A 19,196-nucleotide genomic window follows, 5' to 3' on the forward strand; every position below is an offset into this window, starting at 1 on the left:
TTTTCTCACTTTTTTCTTTCTAGGTGTTGTGCTCTCTCCTTTCTCTTTGCTTCTGTCCTTTTCTCTACTTATGCTCCTGGCTCTTTTTTTTTGGTTTAGTGAAGAAAAATATTTGGGGTTTGGGTTGAAGGTCGGTGATAAAGATTGAAATTTGGGGTGTCTAATTTGTTGAGTTATTTGATTTCTGCTTGAGACTAACAACAAAATTGCTATGTGGAAAATATAAGAGTGTGGTTGCCCTGGTTTTGAGCAAGAATTGAAATTAATATTTTGTCTTCTCCTTTCCATCTCGCTCTTTCGACATCCTAGAACCAATTTTTCTATTGCTTCAATTTTTCATCTGTCAGAGGGAGAGAAGGCAACAAGATGAAGACAAGATGGAGTCGAAGAGCATCTGTAACACAATCACAAGGTGAACTTGGGAATTGCTGGCGACGATGCCGGCTAGTTGATGATGATGCTATTCTAGTGCCAGCGGCCTAGGTCCCAGGATCGACGAGGTCGACTAAGTTTCTGCTGCAAGGGTTTTTATTGGGATTATTTAGGTGTTTTGTGAACTTGAAATTTTATGTTTTATCTAGAACTTGAAATTATAGATCAATCATCAATGCTTTTTTTCTTTTTTAATTTTTCTATTTGCAGAACCTTTTGGTGGTCGATGAGAAGGAAGAGGAAATCAAAGGGGAATTGATTGAAATTGCTTAGATTCAGAAACCCTAAGGTATTCCTTTTATTTTATTATTTGAATTCATAGCCGATGAGAAGGCAAATTGGATTTGTGGGTTTGTATGAAAAAGTTATGTGAAAACCCTAATCTAATCCCTAATTTGCCTTGAGAGTGCAGATCTTACGGTGGTGGTTTTGATGGAACGAAGAGGATGATGAAGACCAGACTGCGTGAGTGAAGATTTGGACCTGTGGGGTGTTGGAAATGTGCCCTAAAACCAATCATATGATGATACTTTACGGACATCTCAAACTAATGTAGTTTAAATGTAAAGGGCAAAGATTATTGTTTGAGCCGTCTCATATAAATGTTATATGCTTAAACGATAAGTCCAAGGAATATGTGATTGGAAGAATGCGATCTAAAGAAGTTAGATTCATGAGACCATTCTTTCGTTGACACATCCTAAACGTTCCTGATCATAGGATTGTCAATTGGGCATTGACAGTCCGTTAAGATCAGTACGTGCTATGTCTTCTCTCAGGGAGAGTGACTAGTCTCGAGTCATTGGTGTGTGTGACATCAAGACAAGTACGTAGGTGCTCAATAGAGAATGAGTTCACTGAACACGATCAACGAAGAGTTCTCATATTCATGTCACATGAGAACTCATGGTTGGGATAATGCAAATTAGTCTTTTGACCTGAGGCATCACAGTTGTCTTGTGGTTAGGTCCTTAATCTTTGATTATGTCAAAGTCACTCCATCAGGAGGGTGTCCATGGCATCGTTGGGGTTAAGCCACTTAGCCATGGAGGCAAGTGAATGCGCAACAAGGGATCTCTAACCTTCAAACTGTTTGAGGGAGAATACTCTATGATATGATTAAGAATCTTTGGCCAAAGTATGAATGAGATTTAGGAATGTGTTCCAAATCACATTCAAGGTAATCATATAAGCACAAGACTCACATTGGATAGTAGACATGAATAAACTATCAAACCAAACAATGTGGTCAAGAGTATTGTATTAGAGAAAGACCGTATTGCATTTGTAATCCTAAAACTGAATAGGTTCTCCACCTCTTCTGATTAGCTTGGGTAACCATGACATGCTGCTAGGCGTCAACCATGGTTTGTGGAAGCCCTAAAAGTGTATTATCACTAACGGGAGAATTGAAAGTAAGTTTCAATTCACAATCGATTTGAAAGAGTTTGAATCGCCCACTACCTCGCTAAAAGGAACCTAATGGATCGTACACCGTGTAAGGTAGAGATTGAAGATTCAACGAAGATGAGTAAGAATAATTAAATGGTTTAATTGTTTATGGCAAGGATTAATTAATATGATTATTAATCAAACGAATAAGTTCGTTAAAAGACCTCGGGATAGTTTTGGACCTTAAGGCCCAATGGGCTTCGAACGTCAAATCCATTGACTTAAGTTGTATGACAACTTAATGAATAATGATTCACAAAGGCCCAAATAGCCCAATAAATCCCATATGGCCGGCCATTTAGAGGAGGGTAGTGAACTTGGCTTAATTGCAAGTTTGCCACTCCATTGTGAGGTGGTATAAAGACATCTTTATAGCCATTTCATCCTTAGGGTTTTCTAAGGAGTAAAGATGAGAACACAAACCTCCCTTTGCTCTCAAAGAGGCCGGCCACCCTTGAGGAAAACATCTAGCAATCTTACTTCCTCAAGGTCACTCATTTCTTCTACAATATGCCTTGGTGTGGAGACTTAGAGGTTCTCAATTTTGGGAACTTGGAGAAATCTTTTCATCCATCCAAATCCATGGATCTAAGATGCAAGGAATGAAGGCCCTCTCTTTGGGTGATTAGCCTTTGCTTATGCAAAGAGGAATCTACAAAGGTATTGATTTCTCAACTCACTTTGTTTTGAGTTGAGTCTTGGTTCACCTATCTACTAGGCTTTGAAGTTCATGGGTTAAGTTTTGTTTTTGAGTGCATATAAACATGATTCCGCCTTTTAATTGTTAATTGCATGTTGTTGATGTTGCTCAAATGAACTTGTTTTTCACAAATCTTCCTTCAAGTGGTATCAAGAGCCTAAGTCTAGTAGTTGGTGAATCCTTTTGGGTTTTGTAGTTCATAGTTTGTGATTTGAATGTTGTAATTGTTACAAGCTTTATTCTTGCTTCTTTGAATGTAAATTTTGTTAGAAAATTTGCCATCTCAAATGTTGTAGATGTAGTTCATATGAGCATGAATTTTGGAGCTAAAATTTGGTGCCATGTTTTTGGGGAAATTCGGCCAAATCCAAAGGGTGGATTTTTGGGTTCTTGTTTGACTTGTTAAAAGTGTTTTAAAGTGACTTTTGGAACCCCTATGTACCCTAGTATGGTTGTATGTTATTTCCCTTAAGTTTGAGTGGTTTTGGTATGTTTTTTGGGTGAAGAATGTTCATGGAGCTCTTATGGGTTTTCATGGATGTTCTTCATTGTTCTTGATATGTTCTTGCCAAGAACAAAAGGTTTGGTGTTTTGATTCAAAGTTTTGATTTATTTCATAAAGTTTTTGTTTAGAAATATTTCTTATGTTTAAATATCTTAGATATTTGTTTTGAAAAATTAAAGAAATTTTAGTGGGTAGGTGTGTAATGATTTATTCCATTTCACACACCCCACTTACAAAACTTTGAAATTTTTTTTTATATACTTTGCTTCAATGGCCGGCCACCCTACTCAATTAGGGTCCTTGTGGGGCTTTTATGCAATTACATAAAGTTTTGATACTTTTGTGTATTTGTACTTTGACCCAAAAGTTTACGTTTTTACGTAAAGGTCCAAAATCACTAAAAGGACAAATTGTTTTGCTCCTTTAATGAAGTTTTAGCTTTTGTGGAAATTTTTGGGTTCTAGTTGTAATTACATGAAGTAGTGGACTTTTGTGTTTTTACAAAGTGACCCCAAAAGTTTAAGTTTTTGCAAAATAGCCCAAAAGTTGAGGTTAATTGCACTATGGCCCAAACAAGTTGAGGTCATAGCATTTTGGCCCAAATTAGGTAGAGAACAAAATTGTTTTGTCTCTTTAAATGAGAATTGGATTTTCATTTCATTTAGCTCCATTTAAATCAATTCTATGGATACAAAAAACCAAATGAAAATGTTGCATTCAAGTTTAATTAGTTAAAGCGTTAATTAATTAAAGAAAGGGTGATTATGAACCTAAGCTTACTATAATTGAGCTATGTGAAAGGCCGTTTCAAATTTGTTTGAACCATGGGAATGTGTAGATTAAATTTTGGTTGTAATTTGATATGATCAATTGTTGTAAAAGAGCATAAGCTCTTCTTTACTTTAAAGTAATTTGATTTGATCAATTGTTGTAAAAGAGCATAAGCTCTTATTTACTTTGAAGTACTCCTTTCTTGTTTTATTCGATATGCATGAAATTGGAGTAGTTGGGTCCAACGCCCTAAGACAACACGCCTTAATGTGATTAAACGCGTAACTAAAATCAATCTCCATCCCTAGACCGAGATTCAACACTAGGCTCGTGTTGAATCGAATCAAAGGTTCATAGTCATCCTAAGGCCCTAAGGCAACTATATAGTCCATCAATGAATGCAAACCTTATGTTAGTAGTATCATATACTCTTGCTTTAAAAACCGTTTTAAAAGCTTAGTGGGAGTATTATATACAACTAAATCAATCAAATGGACCAATAGTTGTAATAGGACCAAAATTGTTTTAATTAGATTAAAATGAATATTTATGTGATGAGACCAAAAACCCTCAACTAAAACCATTATTAAGTTGATAAGCGAGAGATGCTTTGAATAGCTCTTCGTGGCCTTCCACCGTGGTGGGCTCCAATCGTTTGTGACTTGTACACCGGCTTCACCCTATCATGGGGGAGTACAAAGTGCATGCTTACACTCAGGAGGAGTCCATAAACATATGATGAGGTAAGTGTAGGCAACGAGGATGGCCGATATCATATCATTGTGAGGCTATTCTTGAACCCCTTCATGAACTAAGCATGGTGGGAATAACTTAACTAAGTGCAATGGTGCCGATATCGTATCATCGTGAGGCCACATTCTCTAGAGGCCAAACTAGATGGGTAATTACAAGAGTTGTAAATGAGTAAAGTGTTATTCTCTCATCATTATTTTTGCTAACCGATATCGTATCATCGTGAGGTGGGCTTGGTAATGGTGAGTCTCCCATACCCCGCTAAGAGTTCAACAAAACTCTCGAATTCCGATGAGGGATATGGAATTTGCCAAAAATAGTGGGTGGTGCTATTTGATTTAAAGACCCGAATCAAATGGCTTAAAATCAATCAATTTATATTCGTTATGTATTTGTTTACCAATATATTTGCAAACGCTATCCAAAACTTGACAAAGAAAAGCCGAATGCTTTAATTTCCGGACTTAGTTCTACAATCCCATAGATTGTCTTTAATGGCTTGTAGATGTAACTAAGTAGTCTCATCCTCACAATCTTCCTATTGATAATGTATCATTGGAAGAATATGTTAGATAAGTCTAACATGAGAAGGACAACACTTTTAATGTCATAATTCTTCAAATACAAATTGTTGTATTAAGAAATAAGAGTTGCTTTGAACAACCCTTAATCAACACAAACTTTAGTGCTTGTTTCTTTGTTACATAAACAAGGAACTTGAGAAGTAAGCACAAGGGCATGGACACTTTATGTGCCATGATTCTTCACTTACAAATTGTTGTATGAAGAAATGAGAGTTGCCTTGAACAACTCTTGAAAGTTTGTTATTATGTTTAGAACATAATGGTTGGTTGACAAAAATAGTCCATTTATATGGACTTATGATGATTTTGAATCATTGAGTATTGAAGTGTTAAACCACTTAACGAGACGGAAACTAGGCAAGGACTTCACCTTTGTGTCCCTATCCTAATGGTTCACTAAGTTTATTGTAAACTATATAGTGAACAATAACCGCACGCTCTCCAAATCGTTTGATGTGTATAACACATTTGAAATAAGTTTCAAGAGAGATAGTGGGAGTTTAGGGACCATGACTATTGTAATCAAAAGGGAAGTCAAATGAAGAAGGCAAAATAACTCCAAGGGAACAAACTTTCTTTATGAAAGGATGGACATTGGAAGGGGTATTTGCAAGAAATGTCTTGCAAGTGTCAAGAACACACCTTTTGAAGGTGTTGTAAAATGTTCTTGAAAAGTTCATAATAGTTGGTTCATCTACTTGAATGCATGATTCTGTATTAGTAACTATGTTTTACAATTGTTGTAAAAGTGTGCTAATAAGAAGTAGAAGATTAATGAGAGAAGAGAAAGTACTTCACAGTCCAAACGTGAATCGAATATAGATCTCTGCGAAAGCGGATTGTACTTACTTCCTCATATGAACTACCAAAGAAATTGGAAAAACCAAAGATTGTCTTTACGTCCCAATTTTAAAGGAACATAATTCCGTCACAGTTGTAGAGATGGATGAATGTTTTGTTTGACAAAACATTGTTCTTTATTAATGAATGATTAGATTATGGTAATCTAATTAATTGTCCCTGTAGTAGAGATGATGTGGTAGTGTTAACTGTTTAAGAATATAACGAAGCTTAAAACCCAAAAGGTTGCAAGGTAGTGACTAATCCCAACTGAGTTGTGATACCTCTAAAACATAAGTTACGAGTTGGTCATAGATGGATGCTTTGGATCGTTAGATCCGGATCCAATACCTTCTTGTTAAAATTGTATAGAGGCGAAATGTTCGAATCTTTATTCTTTTGGAAAGAAGAAAGAATCACAAAGTTGTTGAGGTTAATTCACTTAGATGTTAGTGGCACTTGTCCACAACATAATACTACTCATGTTGTATGACATTCACCGAAGATCACTCTCGGTTGGACTTTAGTTTATTTTGAATAAACACAAGTCCGAATACTTTGCAAAAGGTTTCAAAGAATTCAAGAAATGTAAGTAGATGAGTAAGACGTCTAAAGTATTTACCTCCTTAGATTTGATCCAAGGAAAAAGTAACACTTTAGATTAATTTCCTTGAAAAATATCAAGGAAAGTAGCATCGTAAGATAATGAATTTCTCCATTAGGAGAAGAATGAACATAAATAAGATTTAGTTCGTTGGACATTATCAATTACCCATATATATATGATATATACTTCTAAGACATGTTAGTTGTAGAGATCCATCCATCATGGATCTTAGCAAGCTAGTGGGAGCTATAAGCGTCTTATGAGAAAAGATCAATTGTTTGATTTCTCATAAAGATGTATATGAATCTTTTGTTTACTAGGTTTACAAAAGATTAGTGGGAGTTGATCATATTCCTAAATTTGAATATATATACATGATATATATTAATTTTGAAAATGAAAGGAATTCTTCATCGTTAAAGTTATGACTTTAAACATTCTATAATGATAGAATGTATATGGGAGACATAGTCTATATACATGGGATGGAAATCTATAATGATAGATTTCAAGATATAATTGGATTATATCAATCCCTAAAATAGACAATAAGATGCTAGGAAGTTTCTCATATGATGATAAACTTCAATTAGAATGACAATTCTAGTGAGACTAGGAAGTTGTTCTTCTCAAAGGGAATGTACCCTTTGACTCCCAAAGAAATAATGCATAAATAGAATCCTTTATGCATACGCAGAAAGGTGATTTATGTATTTCATATTGTATGAAAACATTGATATAAGTTGTACCTAGAACGGTACAAGATGATATCAGTGCAAGCCCAGGATCAGAACCATGGCAACTGTCAAGTGAATCCTTAGGTATTTAAGAAATACTAAGGATGGATTCCTCAAGAATGAGGAAGAATTAGAGTAACGTAATGGAAACGTAAATGTATTAGATTATGAATCTAATCCATCATAGAATATCTCTTCATTATGAATGAAGTGATAATGAGATATCTCTTTATTATGACTAAAGAGATATTTGGGTGGAAACGTTAAAAGTAAACGACTTTAATGTGTTCCATCATGTATGCAAAATATATTGCCATATAGAAGCTTACAACATTGTTGTTTGGATGGGAAAGTTCATTTATGAACTCTCTATTCGGTTCCAACCAGAAAGTGTATGACACTAATGGGGCGATAGCTCAAGCCAGGGAATCAAGGTCTTATCAAGGTCCGAACTCAAATGAGAGACTGAACCACATGATTGAGAATCATGTATAATGGTGACGTCGTTATTCTCAAGGTTGCTTCTATGGATAACATATAGATATCCATTGTTTAGGCCTACTACTCAGCCATTTATGAAATGAATTACAGAAGAGGTATCATCAATGATGACTAAGCTGATTGGCTCTAGTGCAAGTGGGAGATTGTTGGAAATGTGCCCTAAAACCAATCATATGATGATACTTTACGGACATCTCAAACTAATGCAGTTTAAATGTAAAGGGCAAAGATTATTGTTTGAGCCGTCTCATATAAATGTTATATGCTTAAACGATAAGTCCAAGGAATATGTGATTGGAAGAATGCGATCTAAAGAAGTTAGATTCATGAGACCATTCTTTCGTTGACACATCCTAAACGTTCCTGATCATAGGATTGTCAATTGGGCATTGACAGTCCGTTAAGATCAGTACGTGCTATGTCTTCTCTCAGGGAGAGTGACTAGTCTCGAGTCATTGGTGTGTGTGACATCAAGACAAGTACGTAGGTGCTCAATAGAGAATGAGTTCACTGAACACGATCAACGAAGAGTTCTCATATTCATGTCACATGAGAACTCATGGTTGGGATAATGCAAATTAGTCTTTTGACCTGAGGCATCACAGTTGTCTTGTGGTTAGGTCCTTAATCTTTGATTATGTCAAAGTCACTCCATCAGGAGGGTGTCCATGGCATCGTTGGGGTTAAGCCACTTAGCCATGGAGGCAAGTGAATGCGCAACAAGGGATCTCTAACCTTCAAACTGTTTGAGGGAGAATACTCTATGATATGATTAAGAATCTTTGGCCAAAGTACGAATGAGATTTAGGAATGTGTTCCAAATCACATTCAAGGTAATCATATAAGCACAAGACTCACATTGGATAGTAGACATGAATAAACTATCAAACCAAACAATGTGGTCAAGAGTATTGTATTAGAGAAAGACCGTATTGCATTTGTAATCCTAAAACTGAATAGGTTCTCCACCTCTTCTGATTAGCTTGGGTAACCATGACATGCTGCTAGGCGTCAACCATGGTTTGTGGAAGCCCTAAAAGTGTATTATCACTAACGGGAGAATTGAAAGTAAGTTTCAATTCACAATCGATTTGAAAGAGTTTGAATCGCCCACTGCCTCGCTAAAAGGAACCTAATGGATCGTACACCGTGTAAGGTAGAGATTGAAGATTCAACGGAGATGAGTAAGAATAATTAAATGGTTTAATTGTTTATGGCAAGGATTAATTAATATGATTATTAATCAAACGAATAAGTTCGTTAAAAGACCTCGGGATAGTTTTGGACCTTAAGGCCCAATGGGCTTCGAACGTCAAATTCATTGACTTAAGTTGTATGACAACTTAATGAATAATGATTCACAAAGGCCCAAATAGCCCAATAAATCCCATATGGCCGGCCATTTAGAGGAGGGTAGTGAACTTGGCTTAATTGCAAGTTTGCCACTCCATTGTGAGGTGGTATAAAGACATCTTTATAGCCATTTCATCCTTAGGGTTTTCTAAGGAGTAAAGATGAGAACACAAACCTCCCTTTGCTCTCAAAGAGGCCGGCCACCCTTGAGGAAAACATCTAGCAATCTTACTTCCTCAAGGTCACTCATTTCTTCTACAATATGCCTTGGTGTGGAGACTTAGAGGTTCTCAATTTTGGGAACTTGGAGAAACCTTTTCATCCATCCAAATCCATGGATCTAAGATGCAAGGAATGAAGGCCCTCTCTTTGGGTGATTAGCCTTTGCTTATGCAAAGAGGAATCTACAAAGGTATTGATTTCTCAACTCACTTTGTTTTGAGTTGAGTCTTGGTTCACCTATCTACTAGGCTTTGAAGTTCATGGGTTAAGTTTTGTTTTTGAGTGCATATAAACATGATTCCGCCTTTTAATTGTTAATTGCATGTTGTTGATGTTGCTCAAATGAACTTGTTTTTCACAAATCTTCCTTCATGGGGACCTATAGGAATTGGCCCGTTTCAAAAGGGCAAGGTTAGGTCCAGATCCCATTTTGAAAAATCCAAAACCCGCCCCGCTTCGCCCCGTTTGTAAATAAAACAGGTCCGGTCCGGTTCCTTCAATTTTGGGCCCGGCCTGGCCCATGCCCACCCCTAGTATAAATTCTAGATAGATATGGTTTCTAAATTATCTATTACTCTACTTATTCATTCCTTATAGGATTGTACTTACTTGAAGACAAGTTAATCTTCTCCTTTCATTCTACTATAAATTAAGGCATTGTAGGGATGAATACACACAAAATCCCTAAGCATCTTACAATTTCTCCACTCTCTCTCTTTGTTGCATCCCCTCTCTTCCTTAGTTAAATATAAGTTATAACACGTTATCAGCATACTCCTATGTTGCGTTTCGGAATTTGAAAGGAATTTTTGCTGCTACAAATCAGGTTCTTTCAAAACAACCGTGTTTATCTCGATAGTTTTTCAGCCTTGATTGCATGAACCTTCTGTTTGGCTTAATATTTGAAAATTTGGGTTGCAAATGTTTGCAAGCCCAAAGATGCCAAATTGGCGCCTTCCCACTAATGCATAGGCCATGTGCCTATGATTTAAAAGTCAAGTGATGGGGATTAACTCATAATTAGCCAAAAAACCTTTTCAGTGGCAATACAAGTAAAAAGCTGATGACTCACTACCCTCCATGTGCTTTCAGGCAAGAGTAAAGTCACTATAGTCAGGCTAATTTGCCTATAAAATGAGGAAGAGGCCCAGAGACAAGGACACTCAACCAATCAAACAAACAAACATACAAACTTTGCTCTTAAGCCAGATTTGCATCCAAAAACTGTAATCAGCCCATATCTCAATCCTTTTCAGGATCATTCCCTACAAAAACCATCTTTTGTCTAGTTTAGAAGCTATGATATCACTCCTAGTGGCGTAGTATCGATTCCCTTGTGTAAACTTGTTTGCCATCCATCATTTTTTAACATATAAACCTTGTAAACTCAAAATAGAAGTGATTGCAAGAAGATCAACCTTGACCGACAAGGTGAAATCTTGCTCAAAGCTCTTCGTTTGTTTTACAAGTTAATAGATCTATTGCTTAATGTATTCTCCAACATGTATTCAAGTCATATCCATCTGTTTTCCTACTTTAAGAGAGCCTCATTTGTGTCTGGATCTGGTCACTTTGATGGATACGCCTTCATTTAAAACCAATCAAGAACCAAACAAATGACTTAAAGGATCTGGACTCCCCTCACTCTAATATACAAGACTATGAACTGAAAGTCCTCGGTCATAAGGCAAGAAAAAGAACTTAAAGTGGACTTAACCCATCCAGGACAATCCTTTGATAACAAGAAGTCCGAGTAACTTGGGGTGGAAGTAATCTGCAATTTAAAATCTATATATGTGCTTGTCTGACTAGTTAGCAACACTCATCAACTAAGATCAAATATGTTAGTTTACTCATAGTGGAAGTAGTCAAGTTTAAGCTCAGTTTACTAAAATGTTTCTGTAGACATATAAATTTCGTTGCATACAAATGATGCATCCCAAAGCTTCACGTGGTGTATCATTTGTCACAAATAGACAAGTCATCAAAGACATGTGGCACAAATCAAGCAAAGGAAATACAAAACCTTCCCAAAAGTGGGCAAGAGGGAGAAAATCCCTCTTAAAATCGACAAGGGGTCCAAGTTGCTCCCAAAACCGGAAAGAAGGCTAAAGCATCTTCATAAAACAAGCAAGAATTGAAGATTGCTCACAAAATAGGTAATAAGCCTTATAATTTGGCCAAGGTAAGGGAAAGTGGCTGAAATAAGACACAAAACATGCCTAAATTCTCCTATGGACGAATCAAGAAACAAATCAAAGCCAAATCCATCCAAAGGCAAGCTTTAAGAAGTCTATAAATACAAGGTCCCAAGACAAGCATAAAGGGTGGACAACTTCTACATTGAAGAGCCGAAATTCTCACAAAAAGGAGAACCACCGCCAAATCTTTGAAGACTAATACTCTGCCAAAGCTCTCTTCGAAGAGTGTACAACCAAAGCTGAAGCTCTCTTTCGACCAAAGTAGAACCATTCCCTTAAAGAATCAACAAGCATTTGTGCTGATTCTTTCAAGACTTTGTTACAAGCTCAAAACTGGTAACGACGTTCGATTCAAGATCAAGTCGCCAAGACCCTTGGATGAATAACTAACAAATTCATCCATACAAATCTACTTTGTACATGTGTTCTCGTTTCATTCATTGCAGAATTTTCGTGTTCACAAATTTGGCATGCCGAGTGGGACGTGTCTGCCTCTCATCTCTGTCTTCAAATCCACAAGAAATACACATGGCATCAAGAAAGGATCAAGCTATTCCCACAATCAACGTGAAGAACAAGAACATATTTGCCGCAAATGGTGGCACTTTGGATGTCATAACCTGAAGCAAGGCAAAATCTCTCTCTGCCATGCCTTCCACCCCTACTTCAACATTGCCAGAGGAGCAAGAGCACTTGAGGCACGAGCCCATGATCACCCTGGCCTCGCTAAGGGTGCCAAGGAAAGAAAGCCCGATGAGGTACTCTGAGTCGTTGACTTCCAATGCCAACTCAAGTAGCATCTCGTATCCCGTAGCCATACAAGTTATGACTACTGGTGCAACTTCAATTGAAGAGTAGCTGGCACAAATGAGCGAAGTAATTGCTAGGCTGACAAGGACCGTGGATGAAAATAAGTTATAGATTGCTACACTCGTCAACTGTTTAGAGACGTAGCATGACGAGAAAGCTAACCTGAAGGTTGATCCACCAAATGAGGAACTGATAAAAAAAATGAGCCTTTGATAGACAAAACTAAGGAAAAGCTAGAGGTAGACCAAGCTGCGACACTCATATGATCTTTCTCTATCCAAGAGCTGCAAAAGATGATCACAAGTATGATCAAGGCATAATATGAAGGAAGCTTGCATGATTCCGTGTTGTACTTAAAGCCATACTCTAAAAGGATTGACGCCTTAAGGATGCCAATGGGTTATCGGCCACCCAAATTCATGCAATTTGATGGAAAGGGCAATATTAAATAACTTATTGCCCATTTCATTGAAACCTGCAACAATGTTGGGACGAATGGAGACTAACTCATCAAGCAGTTCGTGTGTTTGCTAAAAGGTAATGCATTTGACTGGTACATTGACCTCGAGCTCGACTCTATAACAGTTGGGACCAACTTGAAAGGGAATTCCTCAACCGCTTCTACAACACTCGTCGCACCGTAAGCATGTTGGAGCTGACAAGTACGAAACAATGGAAGGATAAACTTGTCGTCGACTACATCAATATGTGGCATTCATTAAGTTTGGATTGCAAAGATCGGCTTTCTAAAACCTCCGCCATTGAGATGTGCATTCAAGGCATGTACTGGGGGCTACATTACATCCTCCAAGGCATAAAACCAAGAACTTTTTGAAGAATTAACAACTCGATCCCATGACATGGAGTTGAGTATTACCAATCATGGGAAGAAAGAGCTGATCACCGGTTTAAAAAAAGGATAAAGTTTCGCTCCAAAGGTAGATAAGAATGGGAAAAAGCCTACCAAGGAAGTTTTTGCCATCCATATTACCCCCCATAAAGACCTCCGCCGCACCCATGAAGATCTCCTCCAAAAGCAAAACAAAGGAGATGAAATGTTAGCCTTCTTGCACCCAAGATAGGTGCAAAGACACCTTGAAGGAACTGGAGCAAAAGACCTTTTCCTGACTCTGACGTGGTTACAATGCTAGACGACTTGCTGGAAAAAAAGGTAATTGAGTTAGCTGAATGCAAACGCCCCGAAGAGATGAATCATGTTTACAATCATAGGTACTGTAAGTATCATGGTATCGTGAGTCATCCTGTTAGCAAGTGCTTCATCCTCAAAGATCTCATGATGAAGCTAGCATAACAAGGGCAAATTGAACTCGACCTGGAAGACACAGCCACAACACACACTACCACGATTATGTTCGAATCCTTCGATCTTGTGCCTCTCTAAGTGACATATGACCACTGTCATCCATGCTCAAGCCACACAACACATTCTGTATAACCATCACTAAGGGCAAGCGACCAAAATGCACCTACTGATGATGAAGAAAGATGGACATTGGTGACCTACAAAATGGCAAGAAAGCCAAGTCCATAACCCATACGGCTAAAGGTGGAACAAGGGAGAAAACATTGCCACCGCAATAATAGGAAGCCTAGAAAAAGCGCAAGAGCTGCTAAGCCAACGTACATAGAGGAACCTATGGAGCAAGAGTCATGCATTCCCATCTCCTTGCATGAGTACTTCCCGAAGGACTTCTTCCAACAGTGCACTACCGTTGCTTGTCACATGGTTGAAGTAGAGATAGAAGAGCCCTCAAAAGGTAAAGCTTTTGCCATCGAGGAAGAGACGACCTTCACGCCCAAACAAGGCCTGCAGGCATACTTTAGCATTGGGGAAACACTACGATTGCCCAAGGAGATGCGAATAGCACTAGTAACAGTCTTGGTGAGTCTCGACGACCACAAAGTGCAAGAAAGCAAGGACGAAGGCTTGAAGCTTCAACCACACAAATATGTCACGTGTAGTGCCGCCCATGACGCAATCAACTTCACTGATGAAGACTTTGCTACTAGGATTAAAGCTTCATAATTGTCATTTGTTCATCTCTGGGTACGTAAGGGAGCATAAAGTCAACCGCATGTTTGTGGATGGTGGATCAGCCATAAACATCATGCCAAAGTCAACAATGATCACAATCGGCATCAAGATGGATGAACTATCTTGAAGCCGCTTCCTAATCCAAGGTTTTAACCAAGGAGGACAAAGAACAATAGGCATGATTCAAGTAGAAATGACCATTGGCTAACTCAAATCAAGCACGCTATTCCATGTGATTGATGCAAGAACTTCCTACAACTTGCTCTTAGGAAGACCTTGGATCCAAGAGAATGGAGTGGTGATGTTTACCCTTCATCAATGCTTGAAGTTCTACCGATAAGGAGTAAAGGTGATACAAGGTGACCAAGCCATTCGCCGATGCTGAATCACACTTCGCGGATGCCAAGTTCTACATGGATGAAGATATGGTACCCGAAGCTCTTCCAAAGGAGATCAAATCCACAGGCAAAGCCACACCTAAGAAACAAGAATGGTAAGCCATGCCCAAGAAGCAAGAAGGGGAAGCCGTGCCATCTTCAAACAAAAACGATGATGAGTTTGCCAAACCGATAACAACCAAAAGGAGCATGACGCCCTCAAAATGACCAAACACACCCGTTTTCTGATACATCCTAATATCAAGAAGAAAGAATGGACAATCCCCATTTGAAATTGGAACAAGCAAAGCCAACACACAGCTACACAAGGACGATAAAAAGCTGCTCAAGACAAATGCAGTTTTACCTCTGACATAGCAGGTAACACTAAAGTTTCAAAACTACCACAAGGTTTCGTAAAACCCCTTCCAAAAGGGGCAGAATCGAGTACTCTTCCAACCAAGAGGATTGAAGAAGGTTTCGACCCAAACGCCTACAAACTCATGTCAAAGGCTGGGTACAATTTCACCTTTCCTTCAAATCTTGGAAAGAAGGTTTTAAACACCGTCAACAATAAAGAACATGACCTCACCGAGACTCCAAAGAAGTTGAAGGGGCATGGTTATGGAGTTGACAACAACAAAGCTGGACTTGGCGTCACACTAAATACGACTGTGAAGATTTCAAGCAAAGTGAAAAATGTTAGCACTCAACACATCAGCATAAACGTTGAACAAAATCAAGAGGAGCATAAGCTCGCCCCTTAAACGTCAGTCTTTGATAGGTTAAATCATTCAAAACCCAAAATTTCGACACTTGATCGCATTGAAGGTCAAGACCAAACTTCCATTTTCAAGCGGCTTAACCCGCCAACACCCCAAAGCTCTGTTTTCAAAAGGTTGTCAAAACCTAAGAAACAAAGCAACATGGCTAGCTTTCATCCACGACGGTTGGCCTTAGAAAGACTTGAAGAAACCAAGCAACTTTCTAGAAAGAGGAAGACAACGTCAAAGGAAGAAAAGCTCGATTGTTTAGCAGAAAAAGACAACGTTTGAAGCTCAGTTTCTTCAAGGATGAAGCGCCAAGCAACCTTGAAAGTCAACACAAAAGGACAACTGAAGGTAAAGAGGCGCATGATAGAGATTTTACCACACACGCAAACGGGTTAAAGACTCCTACATTACTTGCAAGAATGACAAGGTTGTTGTAGTATAAACGGTTCTCACAAGGTCATTCTCCATAGGGATTATTAAATAATTCGAAACAAATGAAATTTCAATTAGTTATTGTAAAGCGGAAAGTTGAGATGATTGCTTTTATAACCTACTTAAATTAAAACAAATCTAATTAATAAAAATAAACTAATCTGCAATATTAAAGATGAAAGGGAAAGAAAACTGTTTTAGAAAAATCAAATTAAGAAAGCACTAGGGTTCCACCATCACCTAGCAATCCTATGCATTTTTAGCAATTACTTATGATCTACACATGCCATTTTGAAGGTTAGGTTTTCCTAATTTATATTCTACTTGGAACCTCCAACATATAACGTATATCTAACATGCAACCTGTCCGGACATTTGGATCAAATCTGAACATGAAAGACTCATTATGCTTTATGAAAACCCTTTGAAAAACCATGCAACCCTTAAGATGTGGTGTTCATCTTAAGTGAGATTACAATTATTAATCACAAGAAGCCAACGCTAATTTCAGGGAACCTTCCAACCAAATTTGCATCAAATCACTTTTCTAAAGATCCTAATGGTGATCAGGCATTAAGACAATTAGATAGTTTTAATCACAGTGATTAGTACTTCAAAGTGCACATGCAATCAATCATAAGCAATTAAATAAAAATTACATATTAATGCTAAGGCTCAAGGCTTCGCCCTAGCAAAATGAATTAGTTACGCATATTCATAATTGAAATCATAGAAAATATTATTAAGAAAAGGATTGAAAACACCTTAAAATAGAAAATCTCCAAGAACCCTAGCCATTACTTTCTGTCTCCAAAGTTGCATAAAAAAACCATATCCCCAAACTAGGGCTGACTAAGACCTTTTATATCTCTCTCAAAGCCAGCCGCACAAACTCTAGGAACCAAGTATCTTATTTCCACTAGGAAGCTAACTAATAATAAAATATATTAAAACATAAAGTCCTAATTAAGTTAGGATAAACTGCACAAAAACTGTCAAGCAACGTTTTAGCCTCAAATCTCCTTCAAATCAGGCCCATAATAGCTTGTTTTGAAGATCAAGAAGTTCTGAACATATCTCCAGAAGGCCACGAACCCATCCGAGGTCATCTTGGGCTCCAAAAACGCAAGTTAAGCCGAAAACGTCACTATTCCAGCATTGCACATTGCTCCTTTATTTTATCGCCAAAAAGTAACCGCTTGGTGGAAAAATCTGATATTTTGATACGATCAAGCTAAGTGACTCACGAACACCCTCCAACTACAATTACTCCAAAATTCGTCCATTTGCCCATGTTTTGCTCCCCTATAATGGAAATGCAATTCAAAGTATCAAAATTCTTCCAAATTATTAACTAAAATATACTAAGAATAGGGTAAAATATATAATATGAAATTGGCTCATCAAACCCAAACTTAGCTTTTTGCTTGTCCTCAAGCAAAATAAAACTAGAAAACAAAAATAAAAACTAACAAACTAAAAACTTAACTAAAACTAACTGACAAAAATTTCAACCTTCAAAGTTGCAATCCATAGAACATGTTAAAAATCAAAACATCTTTTCGAAAGTTCCAACCAATCTCACCACAGAGTCTAAGCCATTTAGAATCAATTAGAAAAGAATTCACAAACTTCGATTGGTGTAAAGTGAATCAACATAGCTAAGGAGACTCGACTAAAACTTTACCTCTCGTCCTTCTTTATTTCACACATATTAACTTTAAATATAACTATTTTTTTGTCTTTCTTCTTTTCGATTTTCTCTTCCTTTTTTTTTTTTTTTCATATATAATATTTTTTTTAGTAACAGTAGTGGTCGTACAATGTCAGTTCACTTAAGCTTTCGATCCAACCCATGTAGCAAGCTTTAGGTCAATGACTCCCAAACCACTAGGGCTTTAGGGCACTAGGTGTAGAACACCCCTAAGGACTTATTAACTCGAGCTGAAAGGGCTACGAAACTAACCAACCACCCTGCCCCATGCCAAAACTCTACCGTTTGACGCGAGAATCACTGCTAATTAGGCAGGATTGACCCGGTTACTAGGTAAAGCCTCGGGTGAAACAATTATTACTTTATAACACATACTAACTTTATGTTATTTAGAACAAAAATTAAAAATGAAACTTAGACTAAAAGCAAGTGTATCAATCTCAATCCCCACAAACCATGTTGATGTGAATGTGCAAATTGTCAAAGTATAACTCATGAATTAGTGTCTAAACAACGATAAATAGAAAAGACTCTAATGTGAGATTAACATTCACCTTGTCTATTTGTTCTAACGTTTAAAATATTCTATGGATATTAACTTAAAAAAAATGAAAATTTAACTTGACACAAAAATTAAAAACCTAAAATGTTATTTCCTACCCCTAAACTTATTTCACACTTTATCCTCAAGGTGTGGAAAAGAAAGAATAAACTAAAAACTGGAACTAAGATAAACTAAACCATGTAAAAAATGAAAATAAAAATAAAGAGAAAAATAACTAAAAGAGAATGAATTAACAAAATAAAATAACAAGGAAAGAGATACCTGGGGTGTCCAACTCATGAACACGTGGAGTAGAAGGCTTGGATCCTTGCATATGCAGTGGGCCGCAAATAAGGAAAAACTTAAAAAATTGGCATGTTTTCATGTAGCCCAGCAGGCCATCTTGGGGCTCACACGCACGCCATACACGGGGGCCGAAAACCCCTAGCTTTTAATCCCACATTGGATCCCCTTTGTGAACTTGTCTCGAGCTCAGAGCCAACGGTTCTCTTCGTTTCATCAAACCCAGAGCCAAACAGCTCTTTTTTTCCCCTCTTTTAACACAGCCTTCTCGAACAGACATGAAAGGCTCCAGATTTGTACACGTGTCGTGCATCCTGGTGGTGAGTTCCTTAGGATTCCAACTGAAAAGCTCCATGATGTTCCATTGCTCTCAGAAACCATTTATCTCTAAAATGAAAAATTGATCTCCTTCCCTCACATTTTTCTCTCATTTCCACACCCTTCTTGTGACATCCCACATCGCTTAGGGGAGTGATCCTTATATGTATATTATCATTCCTACCTAGCACGAGGCATTTTAGGAGTTCAC

This window comes from the organism of the source record quoted next, unplaced genomic scaffold (assembly GCF_019419815.1).
Source record: "Pyrus x bretschneideri cultivar Hongxiangsu unplaced genomic scaffold, Pyrus_bretschneideri_v1 Contig30, whole genome shotgun sequence".
NCBI classification, from domain to species: Eukaryota; Viridiplantae; Streptophyta; class Magnoliopsida; order Rosales; family Rosaceae; genus Pyrus; species Pyrus x bretschneideri.